This window comes from Lagenorhynchus albirostris, chromosome 1 (assembly GCF_949774975.1).
Source record: "Lagenorhynchus albirostris chromosome 1, mLagAlb1.1, whole genome shotgun sequence".
Lineage (NCBI taxonomy): Eukaryota > Metazoa > Chordata > Mammalia > Artiodactyla > Delphinidae > Lagenorhynchus > Lagenorhynchus albirostris.
The window spans coordinates 68,586,787-68,610,876 of NC_083095.1; the positions used below are offsets into that span (position 1 = coordinate 68,586,787).

General features: G+C 37.7%; 1 protein-coding gene and 1 non-coding gene across 4 annotated transcripts in view; both read left to right on the plus strand.

The window, feature by feature from the left end:
• The window catches only part of PRKD1 (protein kinase D1), a 334,418-nt gene that overhangs the window by 194,673 nt on the left and 115,655 nt on the right, over positions 1–24,090 (plus strand). The gene's annotated exons all lie outside the window — the stretch shown is intronic.
• Positions 6,329–6,401, plus strand: TRNAR-UCU (transfer RNA arginine (anticodon UCU)). The gene has a single exon. It is a non-coding gene; the product is annotated as a tRNA-Arg (tRNA).

Sequence of the window (24,090 nt, forward strand, 5' to 3'; positions counted from 1 at the left end):
AGTATATTAAAATTCCACACTTATTATCATCATGGGCACTTAAATCAGATTTGGATTTAAATATGATACAGATGATAATCAGTTTAGAACATGATCATTAGTACTTGTCAACCCAAAGAGAAATTTTTCAAATGAATGTTTATGTGGGTTTTTAAAATTCATAACTTGAATAGCATCTAACAACAGTATTCCTAAAAAGCACGCATCAGTGAACAAGAATAAAGAACATATGGAATTAGTCTCCATTGAAGTTAAAAAGCTTAAAAAGAAGTGGGGAAACCAAATTAAAAACGGGCAAAAAATTTGACTAGAAATTTCTCCAGAGAGGTTACATAAATGACCAATAAGCACATGAAAATATGCTCAACATCATCAGTTTTTAGGGAAATGCAATTCAAAAGCATGTGAGGTACCACTTCATACCTACTAGAATGGCTGTAATCAAATAGGCAAAACAAGTTTTGGCAAAAATATAGAAAAATTGGAACCTTTATATATTGCTGATGGAAATGTAAAATAATGTGGCTGCTTTGGAAAAGAGTTTAGCAGTTCCTCAGAATTTCTCAGCAATTCTGCTCCTAGGTATATACCTATGAGAAAACACGTTCATGCAAAATCTTGAACACAAATATTCATAGCAGCATTATTCATTCAACCAAACAATAGGAAAAAAACAAATTTCATTAACCAATGAATGGATAAATAAAACGTGGTATATCCATTCAATAAAAATGAATGAAGTTCTGATACATGCTACATCATGAATGAACCTTGAAAACATTATCCTAAATGAAAGAAACCAGAGGCAAGTCTGGCATAGTGTATGATTCCATTTATACAAAATGTCCAGAATAGGCACAATTTTAGAGAGAGAAAGTAGATGAAAAATAAAAGAAAAAATAAGAGAATTTGGCTTTTCTGTTCACCTAGAGGATAAAGGTTTGGTGAAGGGAGGATAAGGAAGATATTAGTGTATAAAAAATACCATGGAGGCTTTTCATACACAATTTCAATTGCCCTAAGGGCTTTTAATTGCTTACAATCTGTAGAATATAAGGATTAAAGAGTCAAGAAGTTGAAAATAAGCTTTATTTCTGGGAACCTACTTAATGAAGGATCATTATTCAAATTATCTCTTCTGAGAATAGCCTGTCAATATAATTCAAAGGATTTGGCTATAGCACCTTGCAGTTCTGAAGTACAATATGCTTTGATTCTTTTGCAGCAGAGATTTTCCATTCTTGCCAATGCAAAGCTCTCTCATCTTCTTAACTTATACATGTTTATGCAGTGATATGATATTCTTGATAGAACAATACAACATCTTTAGCTTTGACAGGACAGAAATTGCATGGACTGAATTGTGTGTTAGTCTGTGCATGTGTGTGTGTGTGTGTGTGTGTGTACAATAATTAGTTGGTACTCTAATTATTTCCAGTGGTGTTTACCAGGTATTTATTTTTTCTTTTTCACTGTGTCTTTGTTTTACATATTACGAGCTCACAGATTTTTATATGTTCATTTCAGTTAAGAGCACTGGAAACACCCCCAAAATCCAATGGAGTATGATGATTCACATGTAGCACTCTGCATGATCTGCATACCAAAACAGTGGCAACATAATTTACTTGCCATACTTGATGTAGTGGGGGGCTTCACAGAGGTGAAGTAGATTTCTTGAAGGATGAAAGGCAGAAAGTAAAAAGGAGACATTAGCTTTAGTCCACAATCTGGTAGATGTAGTCATAAATGTTATCATCGTTTTTATATGGAAGGTGATGGGAGACTTCTGGATAGCTCATCAGTAAATGGAGACGAGGTAGCTAAAGAGAAAGCACAGACAAAGGATGATCAAAAACCCGTGGGAAAAAATCAGGGATTGGCTACATGGCAAAAAAAAAAATCTTAATAAATTCCTCAAAGTAGAAACCATCCAAGCTATGTTCCTTAACCTCAGTGCAATAAGATAAAATAAAAATCTAAAGGACAAACAAAATCTATCAACTTGGAAATTTTAGAAGATAGTACTAGAAATGCAAGTTAAAGAAAAAAAACAAGCAATGAAATGATAGACTATTTGGAAATGACTCGTAGAGAGCACTGTACATCATGTACTTTTAGGATATTGCCAGTACGGTCTTAAGAAGAAAAGAAATATTCTTAAATTCATTTATTAGAATACAAGAATGTTTAGAAATAATGAATTCATCATTCCACTCAAGAACATGTAAAGGGAACAAGAAAATAAGGGAATTGTAAAATGTTAAAGAGGATACTATGCATTATTCTTACTAACACATTTGAAAATCTAAATGGGGTTTATTCTAGGAGTGAAGGACTGCACACTTTCTAGAGATTTATTGATATAATTTCTTACATTAATAGATTAAAAGAGAATAAATGATATAATCAGCTCAACAGGTACTGGAAAAGCTTTGCATCCATTTATGCAATAAATCTAGCAAGTTAGGAATAAAGGTAAACTTCCTTAACTTTATAATGCATATTTTAAGAAACCTGTATCAAGCATCTCATGTAACAGTAGAGTGAGAAAGAATCATTCTCATAAAAATCTGAAATAAAACACAGTAGACTGGTCTAATGCCATCATTATTAAATATTGTACAAGAGATCTTTGCTAACGACATATGTAAAACAAATTGTATATAAGTATTGAAAAGAAAACCAACTATTATTTTTTAAAACAATTTGATTCTCTAATAGTTAAATCTAAGGAATTTAACTCAAAAGCTCTTAGAGTGATTAGAGGGTTTAGAATAAGGTGAGATAATAGACCATACATCATGGGAGAAATCCATAAAGCACATAGGAGTACACCTTAGAAATGTTAGTGCCTCTAAAAGAAAACTATTATACATTGCTGAAAGGCATTAAAAGGAAGAGCAAAGGAGATAGTTCCATATTCCTAGATAGGAAGTTTCAATAAAATAAACAATTCAGTTCTTCCCAGAGTAACCATGAATTTATTGCAATCTTAACAATGTTTAAGAGACTTTGATTTAATCTGAAAAGCTGATTTAGAAGGGAAAATGTGCAAGTATAAGACTATTTGGTGGGGCTTCCCTGGTGGCGCAGTGGTTAAGAATCTGCCTGCCAATTCAGGGGACACGGGTTCGAGCCCTGGTCCGGGAAGATCCCACATGCCGTGGAGCAACTAAGCCCATGCACCACAACTACCGAGCCTGCGCTCTAGAGCCCACGAGCCACAACTACTGAGCTCACGTGCCACAACTACTGAAGCCCACGTGCCTAGAGCCCGTGCTCCACAACAAGAGAAGCCACCGCAATGAGACACCGCAATGAGAAGCCCGTGCACCGCAACGAAGAGTAGCCCCCGCTCTCCACAGAGAAAAGCCCATGCGCAGCAACGAAGACCCAATACAGCCAAAAACAATAAATAAATAAAATAAATTTATTAAAAAAAAAGACTATTCGGCATATTTAGATTATGGCCTTTTTAGGTGATTCTTAGAAGGTTGGGAGATTTATGTCTGAGACAGGAAATATACAAGATAAGCCGGTCATATTTCATTGTGCCAGGAAGTGAAGAAGTTATCAAAAACTAATGAGTCTTGTCAGAAAGATACAGGAGCCAACATGAAGAGTTTCCCATTGAGTAAATGTGGCACAATTTAAGCATCAAAAAGCAATAAGTCCAATTTATGGAAACACTGAATATATATTTAAAAATCTATGAGCTCATGATATTTAAGACAAACCTAGAGTAAAAAAAGAAAAAAATAGATAGTTATTAAACACTACTGGAAATAAGTAGAGCACTAATTATGAAAAATAATAGCAAGTAAAAGAAAAGAATAAGGAATTTGTTTTGCCTTCCCTATACTGACTGCAATGCGAAATAGCCAGATAGCACCAGTTTATGAGGAAAAGATATTCTTTATAGAGATATTCCAACTAACAATGTAGAATGAATGATAGAATTAAAATCACTATTTTGCAGCCTCTAATGAGATCATTGATTCAGGCAGTGTTCATCAATGGATGAAACCATTACACCATCAGTTCTGAAAATTTTAGTGTGCATCAAAGTCTCCCAAGGAACTTGTTAAAATACAAATTGTTGGGCTTCACCTCCAGAATCTCTGATTTAGAATGTTTAAGGTATGGCCAAGAATATGCATTTCTAACATGTTTCCAAGTGATGCTGATGCTGCCGGTCTGAGGACCACACTTTGAGAGCCTCTGCATTAGGTGAAATTTTGGTAGGGAACCAAAATGGAAAAATCAGGCTGTCATCAACTGAATCTATGCATCAGTCAGCATAACTAAAGTAGGGCAACCAGATACTGTGAGTATCTGGTGTCATGCAGAAGGAAGTACATAGTACTGAACTGTATGGACAGGGTTCTCCAAAGAAACATAACCAATAAAGAGAGAGAGATTGATTTTAAGGAACTGGCTCATGTGATTGAGACTGGCAAGTCCAAAATCTTCAGGGTAGGCCAGCAGGCTGGAGACCCAGGGAAGAGTTGATGTTTTAGTTTAAGTCCAAATGCAGTCTGCTGGCAGAATTCCCTCTTTCCTCGCAGGAGGTCAGTCTTTTCCTGTTAAGGCCTTCAGCTGATTGGATGAGGCCCACCCACATTATGGAGGGTCATCTGCTTTACTCAGAGTCTACTGATGTTAATGTTAATTTCACCTTTAACATACCTTTACAGAAACATCTAGAATAAATGTTTGCTCAAATATCTGGGTACTGTGGCCTAGCCAAGTTGACATATAAAAGTAACCAGCACATGAACATAAAGTGTTCTTGCCAACAAAGTTGGACCTGAATCCAATCAAGCCTCCAGAGCTAACTTTTCTTAATAAGAAATATGGGAGAACATGGAATAAGTTAAATGAGAAAACAAGATGTCGAAGTGATTAGCCTTCTTCAATGTATCAGTGGTATGAAAGAAAGAAGGAAGGAAGGAGGGGAAAAGGAAGGAAAGGAAAAGGAGGGGGATCTGCCCTCAACCAAGAGATTTAAGATATGTGATGTATTGAATTAGTTTGGACTTATTCAAACAAATGAATTGTAAAAAGAAGTTTTGAAACTATTGGAGACATTTGTTTATGGAATAGAAATGACCAAGAAATGAAGTTGTTGTTAGTTTCATTTAGATGTTATTATGGCATTTGTGATTACGTATGAAAATGTCATTTTTATTTTAAGGAATTCACTCTGAAATACTCAGGGCTGTAATGACAAAGTGTATGGAATTTGCTTTAAAATACTTCAGTAGAAGTAAAAACAAGAATTGAAAGGGATAGGTGAAACAAATGTAGCAACTCTTGATAGTTTTTGAATCTCGTGCTGGGCATGGAAGTTTACTGTACTATTTTTTCTTCAGGCTTAAAAATTTTCATAATAAAAATTTTAAAGTACCTTGTAAAAGAAAAATAATAGAGGGGCAGGGCATTTACTCCTCCAGATATCAAAACATACTATACCTCTACATAATTAAACAATGTGATTTTAACTTGTAGAAGGCAGATCAGTAGAAAAATATAGTCAAGAAGAGACATATTTGTGTAGGAAAATTTAGTTTAATTTTGAATCAATAGAAAAAAGAATGGATTATACAATAGGTGATGTTGGAACAATTGGATAGCCACTTAGAAAATAAATTTAAACAGTCAAGAGCTAAGAAGCAAATCTTTAAATTTTAGGTAAAGCCTTCTGAAGTGTGACACAAAACTCTAAATCCATAAGGGTAATTATTGCCAGATTCGAACTTATTAAAATATTTAACTTCTGGGGGCTTCCCTGGTGGCCCAGTGGTTGAGAGTCCGCCTGCCGATGCAGGAGACACGGGTTCGTGCTCCGGTCCGGGAGGATCCCACATGCCGTGGAGCGGCTGGGCCCGTGAGCCATGGCTGCTGAGCCTGCGCATCTGGAGCCTGTGCTCTACAACGGGAGAGGCCACAGCAGTGAGAGGCCTGCGTACCACAAAAAAAAAAAAAAAAAAAAAAAATTTAACTTCTGAACAATTAAAAAGCCATAAATATAAAGCACTGATGCAAGGATTGGAGAATGTTTTGCCATAATAGACAGAGGATTGAGAGTTTGGATATTTGTGGAGCTCCTTCAGAAATCAGAACAAGAGAAATTAATCAAAGGAAAAGTATGCAAAGATCTGGATAGCCCACAAAAGAAGAACTAAAAATATATGCAAACAAATGGGGGACTATTAATAAACATTTGAAATGATGTTCAACCTCCTTTTTAATCTAAGAAATGCACATTAACATAATATAGCCTTCATCTAGAAGATTGTCCAGACTTAAAAACCGGGGGAATTCCCTGGTGGTCCAGTGGTTAGGACTCCGAGCTTCTATTGCAGGGGGCCCGGGTTCGATCCCTGGTCAGGGAACTAAGATTCCACAAGCCGCGAGGTGTAGCCAAAAAAAAGCAAGGCAATGTCCAGTACAGATGAGGCTCAGAGAAGTCTGCAGCCTCACATATTGTTGGTTGGAAAACAAATTGGTAAAGTTCTTTTGGTGGCAACTTGGTAGTTCCTTTCAAAACTCTTTAAAAAGCAAACTCATTGACCAAACAATTCTACTTCTAGCAAAACCTTTTTTAGAAATACTCTCACATGTAGAAATACTCTTTCAAGGTTATTAGCAGCCAATTAGAAATCCACTATAATAAGTCCTTAATGACCCAATAAATTTTGATACTTCATTGCCAGGAAATATTATTTAATAATTAGAAGGTAGAATTAAGGAGATCTATATTTACTGACATGGAAATATTCATAATATTGAATTAAGTGAAAAAAAGTCAGCAAATTTTATCCTGAGTTATGCTCTTTGTTAAAAAGCTGCCCTTGACCACATGAATCTATATTTGAACTTTAGCATCTAACAGGAAAAGACCTTCCTCATTTGTCCCAAACAAAATTTCTTTTGCTTCATGAGGGCAGTACAGGCTGAGCTTTGTGTTTTGTGATTTTTTATGGAGTCCTAGCTGCTGTTGATTTTGTCCTTAATTTTAGGGCAAGTGGATCATGATTAAGTCGACTGTCAGGACTCACAAACTAGCAGTCAGTGCGGTAAGATACTGCATGGAGCTGTGTCTGGAAGGCCTTTGCATTGTCAAATGGCTCTACATGCTTTCAGGCAGAGGGTTAGGATGATGTTCTTCCAATAAGCAGGGTAGACCCTCTCCCAATTTTAAGAGTAATAAATGTTTCATGATTAGAGAGCTACAAAGGAATTGGAAAAGCCAAGATTTCCTTGTAGCATTGAAACTTCATTGGCAACCTGGGAAGGCAGAAATTAATTCAAACGGCCAAATTATCTACCATCTTGGATTTTTTGTAATAGATCATTTTCTATTATCTCATTCCTTCCCTGTCAAGCTTGACAGAGCTTGATAAAACTTGTTTTACAAAATTTCAAAACTGTAAAAAGCTTTCCTTACAAATAACACTGTTAAACTTGTTACTTTGCTCTCTTCATTAAAAAATGACATCCTAGAGAAAGAACTATGTCTACTTTACTTAGTTTTAGTAATTTAAAAGGTTTTATATAGTATCTCATGATCCAGATTATAGAAATTAGAAACATTTATTTATGTTTGAATATCATTTTTCAATTTTCCCAAAATTTAGTTTCAAATATCCAAATCTTTGAAGTGAGGAAACACTGGGTTATTGCTCCAAATATCGATGCTTGACAGATCCCATGTCATTAATGATAACAGGTTTTAGAAAAATTTGAAATATAGGGTGTAATCAGAAGGGCATATTTCAGTAAATTTTTTGAGCATCTCTTGTTTCCTTGTGAATTTTGACCTCAGGTTACTTTAGAAATGCATAATACTGCTTCAGATATTGCTCTGCAAGTTTGAATAGGCATTTATTCTCAGGTGCTCTGTCTTCTCTGGCATATAAAATTACAGGGTTCTTATATAATATCAAAAAAGTAGAAAGCTGTGGGAGTTATACAATTTTGTTATGTCAAACAGGAATACATTAAGGCTTACTGTTTGTTAAAGTTAAAAATGCATTTGCTGAAATTACTGGAGAAATTCAATTACAATCATGTCAAAAAAAAAGTAAAAAAGAACTGAAGTGTGACTACCTAAAATTATTTTAGTCCAGTTCATGAAACAGAATTTTATATTACTACCTTATTGCCTCTCCTCCAAAGTTATTTTGCACATAGATTTTAATAAAATAGATGTTTGCAGTGGGAGAAAATACTGTTAATCAGGGGCTGCCCTAAAACATTTTGCTTCATGAAATTTAAAATGTTACTAAAAGCAAATCTGCATACATGATACAGACATCCTTATTTTAGAAAATAGTAATTCAAATGACATTTTAACTTTTTATTAAATGTTTAATCTTACGTACATATATTCAATTATGCTGTTGTAACGCTGGGAGGTGTGTTGGTGCTATCACTTGCCAACCGAGTAGAAGCGGCCGTCTCCCTTGGAGCACAGTGTAAGAATAGTTTTCAAAAGATTCAGCCCCACGTTTTAGCTCTTAATACTGAGATTTTAAATTATCTGGTCAGAGTAGGAGTGGACTTAAATTTGGGCACATGATTTTTATTTTCTTTTACTATGTATCAAAATGTGGCAACAAACTGGCAGTGCATGGGCCAGATACAACCTGTAGACATGCTTTATTGAGCCAACAAAATGTTGTTTTTTCCAGAAGCTTAGAGCAGACATTTCAAAATACAGAGATTTCACATAAAATCTGGATTCCAGAATTTTCTTGAAAATCCAGAGGGCCTGGCGCTCAGGCTCAACATTCCATGGCAGCCACTTCTCAGAGCAGGCAGCCTCTCTTCTGATGGATCTTCCACTCTGCTGTCAACTCCACTGTCTGTTGTCTTCCTGGCACTGAGGCTGAGTGTCCGTTACCACTAATCTTTGCAATTGCAAATTGTATCTCTCATAATTCAGAAATATTTACTGGCAACTGTCTCTCTAGCAAATGACAAAACAAAACATTGAAATGACTGAATGTTTCAAGCAGAATGTGTTGAAATAATATTGATGATTCACTTCATCTATTTTTGTCTATTTTCTGCCAGGTCTTATAGACATTTAAAAATATCTTTATTGACATATAAATCATATACCATAAAAGTCAGTCATTTAAAATGCATAATTAATGGTATTCGGTATATTTACAAAATTGTGCATCCATCACCATCTAATTTTAGAGATTTTCGTCGCCTCCGAAAGAAACCTTATAACCATTAGCAGTCTTTATAGACATCTAAAAGTATGAACCTGGCAGAAGATGTGAAACAAAGGGATCATCTTTAGTCCGTAATCTAGATTTTATTTCAAAATTTGGGGCACTCAATTTTCATGTCTCATAAACACCTGGCCTTTCCTAACTTGGTATGTACTTCAGATTTCATTTCTCCATCCAAAATAATGATTTGAAAAAAAAAGCAAAACCACAAAAATCTCGTACATGTGCACAGATATAGATAAGTACTTGGCTCAGTGGAATATGACTAGATGCTTTCCTAGTGATACATATGAATTCATTAATCAGCAGTTTATATGTTTAAAGTTCAGCCCATGTTTTTTTGTTTTGTTTTTTAATTTATTGGGCTAACCCAAGACACTCTAACGCGTGTTTTGCAGAAAACAAGATGCTTCGTGCTCTGGTTATTCCCTTGTCTTCATACACCAAAAAGAACACTTACTCCTAAGGCGAAGTGAATTTATTTGGCTGAAATGAATGAACTGATCACTATTTTTGTTTCCCTCAGGGCTTCCAACTTGTCTAATAATCCAACAAGAAATTTATATTGTAAATCTATTGGTTTATCATTTTCCCACTTTCTTCCCCCTTTTTAAGATCTAGGATAATATGTGCCAGTTTTCATTGCCTGGCAATCTTCCTCTTTTCTGATATTTCCCTACAGATTCACTCTAAACTTTTTCCAGTTTGAAGACGTCCCCCCTGAACTCCAGACTGTCATATCCACCTGCCTCCTCAGCATCTCCATCTGGAATGTCTAATAAACTTTGCAAAGGCAACACGTCTAAAACTGTACTCCTCTTAGTTTCCTCTAGACGTGCTGCTCTCATACTCTTCCCTTGTGGTTGAATGGCAACCCCATGCTTTCAATTGCTCAGGCTATGAATTTGGAGTCATCTTTGTTTTTTCTCTTTCATACCCTACCTCTGCTCATCAATCATAATCTATTCTGCCTTCAACATATATCCAAGTGCTGATCACATCTCCCTTTCCCTACTGCCTTCACCCTGGTTCAAGCCAACATCATCTCTTAACCTGCTTCTGCCCTTGATCCCATACAGTCTGCTCACAATATAACAGCTAGATGATCTAATTAAATTCTAGAATTCAGTGCTTGTGGAGTAGCATTCAGGGTATCCTGAATTGGAGGAAGTCGAAGACAGTGGATAAGTGTCGTATCAGGCCACTGCCATCCTTATTAAAAAAAAAAAAAACCCACAGTGCACATTTCCAGTAATGTACATTCATACTAAACTTTCATTACAAAAAGAAAATATTCTGGTTGCCCCGCTAATCAAACATTTTAAATTTCCTTTTTCTGATGGCCACCAAATTTTGCAGTTCTTTCTCTCCTGCCTCTAAATAAAAATAATCCTTTCCCTAGAAGCAACACCAAGAACAGTCATTCTGTGAAGTTTTCCCTGATTAAAACCCAGTCCTTAAGGTACAGCACTCTCTTGCTTCTAAGAACACAAATGAGGTTAAGTGCTAAGACAACCTAAAGTTCTAAGGATATTTAATTTCTATTTAACTGTGTACACTGAGAGATTTAAAGGCAGGGATTAAATCATCCAACAGGTACACTTGGACTAAAGGCTTGCTGGGACACTTCATTTTCTTTTGAGCAGAATTTTTTAAAATGAGTGGGAAGTCTGTTGTGAACTCCATTTGAAGACATTTTTAAATTCCTAAAATGCCCCTCCCAAATTATTGTGATGGGGATAACTTATAAGGTCACTTATCTCAAGCACAGAGTATCATCATAGGAAGATTTAAGTTGTACTCAAAGCTTGGCTGTGTGGCTTAAGTTTTACATTTAAAATATTGCATTTATATGCATCCATGAAAATTTAACATGTTAGTTATTCTGGTGGAACACTTACCTAGAATTGTATATGTACATCTTTAAAAGCCCTAGAGGAAGGCTGCCTCTTCATTAAGGTAGGCAATGAGGAGGGGAAAACATCTTTTTTAAATAAGCTTTCATAGCTGTATGCAAGTGCTGTTGGAGAAATGGCACCTACAGACTTGCTGGACGCAGAGTTGCCACAAACCTTTAATTTGTAGAAATCAAATTGATGAGTTTGACTTTGAATATCTTAGACAACATCTAAGGCTCCTGTGAACTGAACAAATGAACTGTGGAATAGTAGGTGATCATACAAATCTAAAACTCATAACTGATGTTGGGTCTAGGGATGACTTGGGGAGTATAAACATTAATAGGATAATTAAACCAGGGGAGTGGAAGACATTCAGAACGTGAGAAGAGAGAGGAGCCTGGATTTAAAAATTTCAGGAATAAAGGAGTTTATTAGTGGGCATCCCTGTCCAATACCAGTACATTGGACATCAGTATAACTAGGTTATAGTTCTGGCTTTGCCACTTCTTATAACTATGCCATGGGCAAGTGATTAAATGGTTCTCATTTCATTTTCCTAATCCATTCCTGGAAAAGCCTCTGCCTCCACCTTTGGTAATCCTCCATCAAAGTTGTCTATGTCCTAATCCCTGGAACTTGTGAAATTGTCAGGTTACATTGCAAAGGAAAATTAAGCTTGCAGATGGAATTAAAGTTGCTAATCAGCTGACTCTAAAATAAGGAGATTATCCTGGATTATCCTGGTGGGCCCAATATAATCACAAGGGTCCTTAAATGCAGAGGAGAGAGGCCAGAAAGAGAGAACCAGAGGTAGCATCATGAAGAGAACCTGGCCTGAGTTACTGGCTTTGAAGGTGGAAGAGTGGGCTGTGAGCCAAGCAATGCCGGCCACCTCTAGAAGCTGGAAAGGCAAGAAAACGGATTCTCTCCTGGGAACTCGAGGAGGCATGCCACTTGCTGCCACCTTTGATTTTAGCCCACTGAGGCTCATTTTGGACTTCTGACTTCCAAAACAATAAGATAATAAATGTGTGTTGCTTTAAGCCACTAAGTTTGTGGTACAACAGCACAAACTTAGTGGAAACTAAGGAAACTTGTGTTAGGAAACTAATACAAGTGATGGGCAGATGAAATGAGATTATGGATATGAAATAATTTTAAAGACAGTAAATGGACATACAAATGGATATGCTTATGAGGGCACGTTTATGTTTTCCTCTACTGATTTCAGTGACAGATATTGAGCACTAGGTGGGGGTGAATTGTGCCAGACGTGATTGGTTTTAACATTAGACTTTTAAGCAGTTACTAAGTAACAGGGAAAATGATCAGAAGACAAATGTCGCGTGAATATGCAACCGATGATGATAATTCTGGTATTGAGATATCTGTGAAGTGCCAGGTAGTGTGTCAGAGTGGTTGTGATCACTGAAGACAGCTTCTCTACCCACTCAAGCACTGTCCACATTCAGGGCCCCCTTTCCACCTACAACAAATTATGCTGGAGCCTTAGGTGAACTTGGCCTCATGCTGTTGACCCTGAAGAAATTAGCAAAACATTTTGAGCCTACCGTGATACTAGCCTGTGGAGCTGTTGTAAAGAGATAAGCATATACATGATTAATCCCTTTTCCCTCTTTCTTTCCTCTCCACTCCTAATTTCAACCCTTCTCTCTTCCCACCAAAAATATGAAGACAGCCGGTTTCAACTGGGCTTTAGCACAGCTGGTAAAATAGCTTCAAGTACTTATCTTCTGTTATCAGTATATCATCATAAGAGACTAAAGTGTGTTTTCTAAGAATATGCAAGAAGTTTTCTATTCTGATAAAATTTTTAAGTCCGTATTATGAAAAGAAATATGTTGTAGATGGTGACATCAGCCTCAAGAAATGCCCAAAGAGTCGGGGTGGCTGAATGCTTAGGAGGACTCAGGCTAGCAGGTCTTAGAACCTGGGGCAGGGAATGGGTAGTCAAGGTCAGGCTGTAGAGAACGAAGTAAAACAGACTGAGCTTTAGGAAGGGGATGGAAGGCTCTGACAACAATACCGTGGCGCATTCTTAACAGTCAGCTGGTAGTAAGTTCTGTGCCGTGGTCAGCATCAACCCTGTTTAACCTCAGGTAGAAAGAAGGGTAATGATAACGGATTTCCTCCTTGAGTATTTAACTGAGTGCCAAGTGTTGTCTTAATTATATTACAAAGAATCCTCAAAATATTCTGTTAGTTAAGTAACGTGACGATCATTCACATTTTTACAGATGGAAAAACTGAGGCACAGAGAAGTTTATGAATCCGGCCAAGGTCCCATAGCTGGTAGCTGGCTGGTAGAGTTACATGACCTACAGACAAACCCCTTGACTGGGAATCCAGAACATCTGTCAGATAATAGCAAGGCCCCAGCCCCTGCTTAGTGTCTGTGGCTAACCAGTGAGGGGAAAACTGGCAAAATCGAGATGGGGCAGCAGATGTAGAGGGGATTGTCTGTATCCTAGTACAGACAATGGGAAAAAAGATTCAGCCATCAGAACTGGATGCTTAGAGTACTCTGAATGTCGAGAAGAAGACTGAAGAAGTACGTTTGTCACAATTGACCGACTCACAGGGGTAGCTGGATATCACATCAGAATGTAGAGCACCAGCTTAAAGCCCCCAACCCTCTCCCAACTGACCACACTTCCTGTAGTCACTCCCCTAAATGCCTCCACCCAGAGACCTTGTGAGAATCCTGGTGTTTGCTAGTTCGCCCAGAGTCAGGCAAGTCAAGCAAGCATGTCACCAGCTGAATTGGGGAGCACCTCTCCCCTCAGACAAGAAAGTACCCCAAAGGATACCAATTAAGAGGAGGAGGTTTCAAGCCACCAGTGGGACAGGAGCTCTGTATCCCATTTCACAAAACCAATAAAGAAAGTAGGAAGCCCCTTGAAGAATTGTGCAAACTGAATCTAAAACTGCATTATGCCTTCCCCCCTGATAATACTGTTACTGTGGAAAGTTATTATATGTGTGTCTCTGAAGACTTTAAAATGGAAATAAACATTTTCCCCAAATCAGCTGTCATCATCAAAATGAGAATCTGTCTTACTGTTAGAAATTCTGAGTTTAAAAAGTTTCTATTTCTAAAACTAAATGCTGATGAGAGCTATACAGTCCAAAATAGAAACATTTTTTTCTCCTAAGAATAAACATCTGAAGTTCGAGTTATAGTTAGCTGGTCCAGTATTGCATAGAAAAGACTGTTAATACACACACATTCAGAGTGAGCGTAAAGATACATCTTTGTTCATTGTCTGAATTATAACTATCCATCTTTCTAAAGTATTAAACTAAAGATCCACAAAGGATGCTATTTGCTTCCAAAGGTTTATCACCTTTCCTGGAAAATATGTCAGAATGTTGATCACAGGATTGGGAATTTTAACCACCCACATTTTTGTTCACTTGAACAAGATGGAGCTGAAGCTGAATAAGATGGTCCCCTTGTCGTAACAGTGTTTCTGATGCCAGATTCATTTCCATGCAATTAAAGGAACACTTTACGTTTTTTCCTTGGAGAGGATATAAAACTGTGCTTGTGTAAGAACACTGTTCAGTTTAATATTTCAGAGAGATAAACGCTGATTATTTACGGAAAATTTTAAGATAAAAACTTACGGTGTATGAGGAAAGTTCAGTTGTAAAAAGCTTCATTGCTATAGTCTTTTTTTCACCAAAATGAAACTTTTTAGATGTTTGCGTGTACTATACTATCATTTCTATCAAACCGAAGTTCCACTGCAGATGATGAAAGGAAGAGTGGTTTTAAATGCATTTAGTTTGGCGCTTGCTTTCTCAGGTACACTTGGAATAATATTATGGAGTATATTTAAACAAGCTGAAAACAAGCACTCAAAGCAGGGGGAAGACGTACTTTCTAGCAGTTGTCAAGTCAGATGTTCTGGATACAAACAAGGTGTCCCTAGTCCCAAGGGCAGTCAAGCTTTGGCCGAGTGGGCAGCTCCTTTGCCCTCTGAGTGGAAAAGAAGTCACGTTGAGTCTGTACCTGAGAAGTGCTGCCGGATGGAGACAAGCCAGGGAACTGGAGGGGCTTACATTTTGGAGTTGGTCTCAATCTTACTCTAAAGAGGACTTCATCTTTGTTTTTTACCAAAAAAAAAAAAAAGTAAAGTTTTGTTTGAGAGGCTTTTTTTTGGTAGAATACTCCCTGGAAAGGGGAAAAATTCTTTCAGATTTCAGAAACCAAAGAACGAAAGGCAGGAAAGCCTTCTAACATAAGTTTAAACGTCTCAACCATTGGAAAAATTGTATGCCATAATTTGCTAACAGTTTCAGGGGTCTGATAACTGTGTGAGAAGCCAGGTATAATTTCAGAGCTTCTAGCTTGGAACAGCCCTCCTCAGCCCCACCCAATGAGCAGGGGTCTTTCCTTCCTAGTCGTCCATTCAAGCTTTTTGGTGGGCTGAGGATATCTTTCTGCTCTCTTAGAACCATCCTGGTAAATCCATATAACTGAGAACATTTCTGCTCACTTAGCCCTCAGCACAATTCTGATTTCTTTTAGAGTCTGGAGGAATGGGTTAATTCATGACAAATATTTCCTCACTGGGTATACCACACTTCTCACTGACAAATTGCTTTGTCCGGTACAGAAGAAATATACAAGGTGATAAATCTCTGTCTGAAGGCACCAGCTACTTAGCTGAGGGAGAACAATGCACTTAAATCTTTGGTGCATAACATAGGATGTTACATAAAACTAATGGGTCTTCTACACGTTACATAAAACTAATTGGTCTTCTACGTCTTGAAAAGTAAAATGCTGTGAATGTTATAAAGAGGATATTTGGAGAGTGAGAGTTATGGGAACGATGGCTCTTGAATTAAGCTCTGAGGGCTGGTTTTGAGGAGTGAGGGACATTTTAGCTAAAGAAACCTCACAGCAGCGGGGCATGTGGGCACAAGGAATTTGTTAACTGTGAGAAAATGATCATCGGGGTCCAACCGCTCTGAATGCATCCCTGCTCTGCCAATAAAAACTAGCATTATGTCTTCAGACAAGATGTTTAAATTCCGAAAGCCTTAGTTTTTTTATCTGTACAACGACAGTAGAATCTACCTGTTGTGATTTGGTGTCAGGAATAAATGAGATCGTACCCAGAAATCGTTTAATGTAGTGCCTGATGTATGCTATATGTGTAATAAATGTTCGTTATTATTTCTCAGTCTGTATCCTACTCCATAGCCATCTTTGCAGTATTTGATAGTGGTTTAAAAACTGTTCAATTTGGACATCACTTCTTCCTTAGCTTCCATTGAACTCCTGCCTCCTCTTTGACCATGGCTCTTCCATCCCTTAGAGGACCTCCAAATGGCCTCTTTACTCTTTCTGTTGGTGACCTTTTCACTCCCATGCCTTTAGGAACTACCTGTGTGGTGGGTGACTTCTCCAATCCTGAAGCACATTTCTAACCACTTGCTGATATTTCCGCTTGGATATCCCCCTGGCACTCTTGGCTCAATATATCCAGAACAGAATTCACTGTTCCTCTTCCTCAGCTCACACCTGTTGGTCATCTGCCATCCTTAATGGTGCCAGCTGGTTCCCAGTCAGTTGTAAGGGTTCAGTGTCACCACTGACTGCTCTTCTCAGTAACTTCTCATTGCATAAGTTGTCAGGTCTGTAGCACGCATTTGTTTTTCTCTTTGCTTCCACTGCTAGAATCCCTGTAAATCCTTCTGGCTAGTGTCCTTGCCCCTCTGCAGTCCATCTTCTCTGCAGACCATTGATATATTAATCTTCCAAAAACCTGGCCATGATCTGATACCACCTCTGCTCCAAGGCTTCCGTTTCCTCCCTGTTCACTGCTGAATACAGCTTCCCTAAGCAAGTGTCCAATCCACACAAGTCCTGACTCACCTTCCACATTTTCCCTGGCACACTTCTGTACATCCCATTTGGGTATTCCATGATCCAGTCAAACTGAATGGCTATACTCTAAACTGCCGTTTGCTTTTCTGATTCTGGGCATTTCTTTCTGCCTGGAATACCTGCCTCTTTGTAGCTTTTTTTTTTTTTTTTTTTGCGTTACGCGGGCCTCTCACTGCTGTGGCCTCTCCCATTGTGGAGCACAGGCTCCGGACGCGCAGGCTCAGCGGCCATGACTCACGGGCCTAGCCGCTCCGCGGCACGTGGGATCCTCCTGGACCGGGGCACGAACCCACGTCCCCTGCATCGGCAGGCGGACTCTCAACCACTGCGCCACCAGGGAAGCCCTCTTTCTAGCTTTGCCTCTCACGTTTTATATTTCCCCGTCAAGATCCACTGGAGATCCCAAACTCTGCATGAAGTTCTCCCTCTTCTGTTACAGTATTTGTCGCATTCTACCTAGTGTAATTTTATGCACATTTTATGTCTTCTACTAGACCATAAGCACCTGAACCATATTTTACTTCTCCTCTGTTAATATCCCCACCTCTCCTTTCCTGCCCACTTCCTAGTACTATGTCTTCTGTATAGTTGCTGTTCAGCAAATGTTTCTCGAATCAGTAATGCAGTGAGAAACATAAAGCCATTTCATTTTAAGCAAGGGAGGGGTAGTGATGAAAATGGTATTGGAGGAAGATTAGTCTGATACTAATTACATGAGGGATCTGAGCTATGTTTTCAGAATATTTGAAACTTAAAAAGGGAAGTAAAATTATTTTATTGAGACCCTGAATCCAATTTATCCTTTCAGGCCTAGGGAAGGCCTAGAAAAAGCCTTTGAGATGGAGGTTAAAGGAAATTTCTCTAATTTGTACTGATATGCATAGTTCAGTATCTCCACTTTAACCAATGCTAAATAAATAAGTGCATAATAATTACCAAACCTTGTTGATATTCTCAGACATGACATTCACATTTTAGATGACCTAGTATGATGGAGAACCCGAAGTCAAATCTCATACCTAAATTCTTAATTACATGAATACTCACACACACAGACACACTACTTTATATAATCAGTGGGTATCAAATTATGCACTGTGATCCGTGGTCATTTTGCTAGTTTTTACTTTCCATTTGTTCATTATCTTTAGGTTCAGTGTATTTTTTTTGCCATGGAAAATGTCATTGGTAGTGTAATTGAGAATTACATCTATACTCAGCAATTTTGGAAGCTTAACTGCTCATTTTCTCAGCATCCTCTCAGTGTTATTGGCTTGAACTGATCCTTCTGGAAGAATTTCACCATGATGTGAATTCTTGAATATAATTTGTGCCACCTTGCAGGTTTAGAATCAAAATCACAGAATCAAAACTATGATCCACGAGGGCAAGTTTTGGTTCTACACAAAGGACAATGTAACTATGACAAAAGGGAAACATCTCTCAGATATTATTTTTTCTTATTTTACTTAAAGATATTAAAGTATATAATTACTTGACGTGTCTAAGTGCCCTCCTAATAATTTCAGCATAATAAGTCTCTGCTTCTTCACCATACTCAGAATGCAATGGAGAATAATGCCTGTGAGAATGACTTTTCAAATACACACTGAATGGGGACATGAGGAGGGCAGGGTTGGTCCCCTGTGGACATTGTAGCAGTGACACAGACAGTTTATTCACCTTTCCCTTCCCCCAGTGTGAAAGTATTACCCATCTCTGTTATGGACACATGTAAATATAATTAATTTATGATTACTCAGAAACAGAACGAATTTTCCAGGATACTAGGTTCTTCCCTCTTTTTTCTTTTTATTGTTGAACTTTTTAATTCATCCCGTATTATCATTTTCATGAAAAGACAAAGGATCAGGAAGCAGACTTGAAAGTAACACAGAAAACTTTAAATTGTACTGTGGGAAAAAATTGAGGGCAGTAGCTAAATAAGGTTTGGGGCTTTTTTTAATGCATTAGTCTTCCATTTTTGAAAGCAAGAAAATATGAAAGAGAGCAGGCAAGCAAGAAGTAATACCTTATTTGCAGCAGGAAATTTGTCCCAAAATACCAGTACAGGACTCTACAGAGCTAAACTGAAATACATGGAACAGTGCATCTCTGTATTAGTTTTCTTTTGCTGCTTTAACAAATTACCACAAACTAATTGGCTTAAAACAGCATAAATTTCTCTTAACAGTTCTGCAGATCAGAAGTCCAAATGGGTCTCACTGGGCTAAAATGAAGGTGTTGGCAAGGCTGCTTTTCTTTCTGGAGGCTTTAGGGGAGAATATGCTTCCTTGCCTTTTCCAGTTTCTAGAGGCTGCCTGCCTGCAGCACTTGGCCCATGGCCACCCCACCATCTTTAAAGCCAGCAATGAAGAATTGAGTCCTTCTCATTTTGCATCATTCTGCCTTTGACTCTTCTTGCTTCTTTCTTCCATATTTAAGGACCACTGTTATTACATTGGGGATTAGATAGTCCGAAATAATCTCAGTATCTAAGATCAGCTGATTAGCAACCTTGATTCCAGCTACTACCTTAACTTCTCTGTGCCACTATACGTTCGCAGGTTTGGGAGATTTAGATGTGAACATCTGTGGGGAAGGGGTGATAATTCTGCTTATCACAGTTTTCCCTCTGGCTCAAAAAGATTCACATTCATCCCACATCCCAAGATCCTCAAAAGTCATTGTAGAATCAACTCAAAGTCCAAAGCCTCATCAGCTCCCTCAAAAGCCCCAAATCTCATTATGTGCATTTGAATCCACTGGTTATCTTGTTAAAATGTAGATGCTGATTCAGTATGTCTGGCAGAGCAGGGATAGGAGTGAAGGGTATGGATGACTGTGATTTCTGTGTTTCTAATAAGCTCCCAGGTGATGTTATATTGATGCTGTAGATGCATGGACCACATTTAAAATAGCAAGAATTTAACTTCTCTTCTAAAATGCTTGGTGGCTATTCTTAGAAAACTATTCCTGAAATTTGGGTGTAGACTTTTAGATTGAATACATACAGCAGGTCTTTGACAAAGTTTAATACTATGGTATCTCACACACACACACACACACACACACACAGACACTCAAGTAAAGAAAGGAATGGAGGGAGAAAAGGAGGGAGGAAGTAAAGAAAAAAAGATTATAAACAACAACAAAAAATAGTTTATACTTGCTGCATGTTTACTGTTTGCCAGGCACTGTTCTAAGAGCTCATTCAAACCTCAAAACCAACTGCGTCTTATTTTTATTCTCAACTCCTTTGTCACATGAAGAAACTGAGGCACAGAGAAATATGTAATTCACCTAAGGTTACCTAGCAGATGAGTGATGGAGGGGCCAACGGTTTATGCCCAGGGCTCTGACCCCAAAGCATGTGCTCTTTGGCTATATCTTAGATCTCTCTTATTTGCTCTACTCCCATATTTGCTATAGTGCAATGGATATACTAGCTTCAAATAAGATCAAATTGATGAGGGCAGTAGTTTAAGCCATAGGCGGCCGCAACACCTAGAGAGAATACCATGGAAGGCTGTCCTCACCTCTCACGTGCAAGGTAGGCTGCAAGGAAGACTGGAGAGAAGAGACCACACCCCTGCCCGTAACAGACTTTAATCTTCTGAATGTCACACTGGCCAAGAGCAAAGTGTGTATGTTAGAATCCAGAGAGGGGACTTAGTTGTCCTAGCAGCTAATTAAGGTAGAGATGTCAGGTAAGGAATAGTACATGTGTATGGCCCATGTTCTGCCGTGAGCACTTCCTATTCTTGTGGGAGAAGTTCACAGCATTGCCTGTGGAGAGTAGTTGCTGAATTCACAGGCAAACACTGACCAGTTGGTAAAGGATGCATGGAAGATTAAAGAATTTTACTCCACGCTTCATCGCTTTATAGTCTCAACAGGCTTACGTTAAGCTAGAATATTCTCTCCCATACTTTGAAGAATAGCATCAGGCATATAGTTTTGACTGTGTTAGCTCCCATTATTGTCATCATACAATTCAGCTCTGAGTCATGTATGTCTTTTGATGTTCTTAAAATTGTTACATAGAACGTTGTTTTATTTCTCCATCTAGCAAATTATGGATGGCAGTCACATCTTGCTTTAAATATGCTCCTTAATACCTTGAAAAACAATGAACCAATGCTAGGTTCTAAGACTGTTAATTGAATGAGTTTTGGAGACCCGTGAAAATCAGTGAGGTCACTCTTAAGCAGTGATTCTCACCCTGAGCACTCATGAGAGTTAATATATATATATTAATTAGAATGTATAATTAGATTAATTTTATATTAATTATATAAATATATAATATATATTAATTTTATATATATATATATATATATATATATATATATACACATTTTCTCTCTAACCCAGAACAATTCAATCATTTTCTAGAGGTCAGGTCCAAAGCTTTCCATTGGTTTAAAGCTTCCCAGGTGATTTTAATGCACAGCAAAGGTCAAGAATTTCTGCACTAGATAATTTGTGAGAAGGAGGCATAGGGAGGCTTAGGAAAGGCCAACTGCTTTGGCAACTGAATAGGAAATATGTATTGGCTTTTGTTTCTTCTTCTTAAGGCGTGAAGAGGCTGGAAGGAGAGAGAGGTGATGAATGTCTCAGCACTGCTCTGGGCTTATTCTAGGTGCCAGAGGGCTGCTTATGGGTTTCCACAGCAGAAATATCATTACATGGCTACAATCCAAGGAAATTTCCTCTTCCTCCCATTACCCAAAGGGATCACTGTGGACTTCTGCTGCCCTTTAATGCCAAGTACTGTGGATAAGAGAAGCTTAAATATATGATATTCCTTTGGAATTCTAAGTGAGGGAAGAAGTCCCTGCACAATCACTTTCTCTTTTTCATCCTTTTCTTTGTCAGCTTCCATCAGGCTGGACTCTGCCCCTCTACTCCCTCTCACAAACTCTCCAACTGACTTGATGTTAAAAAATATGCAGGTGTGTTCTCAGGCCGCACCCTTCTCCCAAAGCTGTCGTCTTTACTTGCCTGTGACACAGGGCGCCTCTGTTACCCCTCTGCCCTGTGTTTCTACTTCTGACAATCCCTCCATCTGTTTCCTTCTTAGCTCTCAAGCGTCAAATCTTAACTCTTTACTTCTTACTTCTCAAAAGGCTCATGTAGTCTCAAATTATTCAGCAGGTGTTTTGGGAAATTATTTCTTGAACCCCTTCATTGTGCATTTTCTTCTACTGATGTAGTTTTTGCACTTAAATGTCTCATTCCCTCAACTATGGATCTAAAATACAGGCTTTCCCTTCAAACCTTCCTCTCTTTTCCTATTTCTTTTAGGGGTACCAATATTTTGTTTCATTAATGCCAGAACAAGTCAAATTAAAACAACTTCAAAAATAAACAAGCAAAACAAACACAACAGATTGAGTCATATTTGCCTTCCGATTTTTTCATAACAGTGTACTATAGGTTTTTCCTTTCTTCTGTAGTCCTACTTCTCCTTTCTTAGTCTAAGGCCCCCAGGATTCGTATTGCTCGCTAAAGCATGTCTTTTTGTATCTCCCTGAAAATGCTCCTGAACATCCTTGACTAATCTCACCAAAACAGACACTTCTCTGTTTAATCCACCTACCTGCGAAAGGGATCATAAGGCAGCTTCAGAGGTAATGGTGATTTTTCTTTTTCTTCAGTTCGATGGACATTACAATGGCTGTTTATTATTACTCTTTAAACTACACATATGTTACCTATGCTCTTTTGTGTATGTAATACTTTTAACTAAAATGAATTACAGTCATTTTTTTAAAAAAAAGTTCAAACTATGTCTTATTGTATTCTAGAGCCTAAGCTTGAAATACCAGAGTTGGCCATCAGCTAATCTCAAATAAACTGTCCCCTTTCTCACTGCTTGGCGATAGTAACCTTCCCTTCCAGTCACATTAATTCTTTCAGTATCCCTCACTTCCCACATGTGTTTCCTCTTCTGAACCTTATTCCCACTGTTTTTCTATCTGAGAAATTCTGTTCCTTCTTCCTTCCAAGATTGATATTTTCCTTCATCTTTCATAGCACATCTTTCTGTACACTCTCCCTTCTCCTTGCCTGGAACCCTTCCTGATGGTCAAATCTCCAAATCTATGTTTGGTTACATGCTGTGTTATAGTCTTAACTGACCTAGTTTGTTTGTTTTTTAGTATATTTATCATCTTTCCTCAGTTAGAATATAAAATCCTAGAGGGCTGACCATGAATCTTATGCTACTTTGTTTTAAATATGCTGGAGTATGCTGTTTTTGTTTGGTCTAATCATGTCGAGTGTCGAAATAATTTGGAGAATGTTACCGTAAATGTTGAGTGAGCCAAAAAATGTTGAAGGCCAGATACAGTCTTTAAGTGTCAAAAACAATGGCCTTTGAAAATGAATTCAAAGCTTTACCAAGTGTAATAATCCTGCAGGCAAAATCACCTTTTGGAACGTTTTGTTCAGAGTCACTTGTGCTAATGTTATGTTTATAGCACACTTTAGGAAGATGGGCTAACGTTGCCATATGGTACATGTTTATTCTCTGCTTATCATCAAATCAGTTTTCTTCCATTTTAAATTTCTATTTTTAGGTTCATTTCATCAGCTTTTTTGATAAACATGGCACATGACTTGGTTTCTGAATTTTGTACTATTTTTCTTTATCATTTTCATCTAGGAAAATTACTTAAAAGTGTCCAGGAAAATGACTGCATTCTCTCCTGCCATGTGGCCTTCTGATTAACAGGAAGCTTTTAATAATGGCTGAAGCTTTTAACTCACCTAAAGCTGAAAGCTGATGTACAAATTGTCCTTTGTTTTTAATGTTTGTCTTAATGCTTACTTATTATCATTTCGAATAATGTTTGTTTTAATGCTTATTATCATTTCAAGTATCATTTCAAATAATATCTTATGATTTAAGATGAGGATTATCATGTTAAATGTATGCTAATTGTGTTGTGACCCAAATATTCACAGTTTATTAATTTAAATCTGACCGTTTATGTTA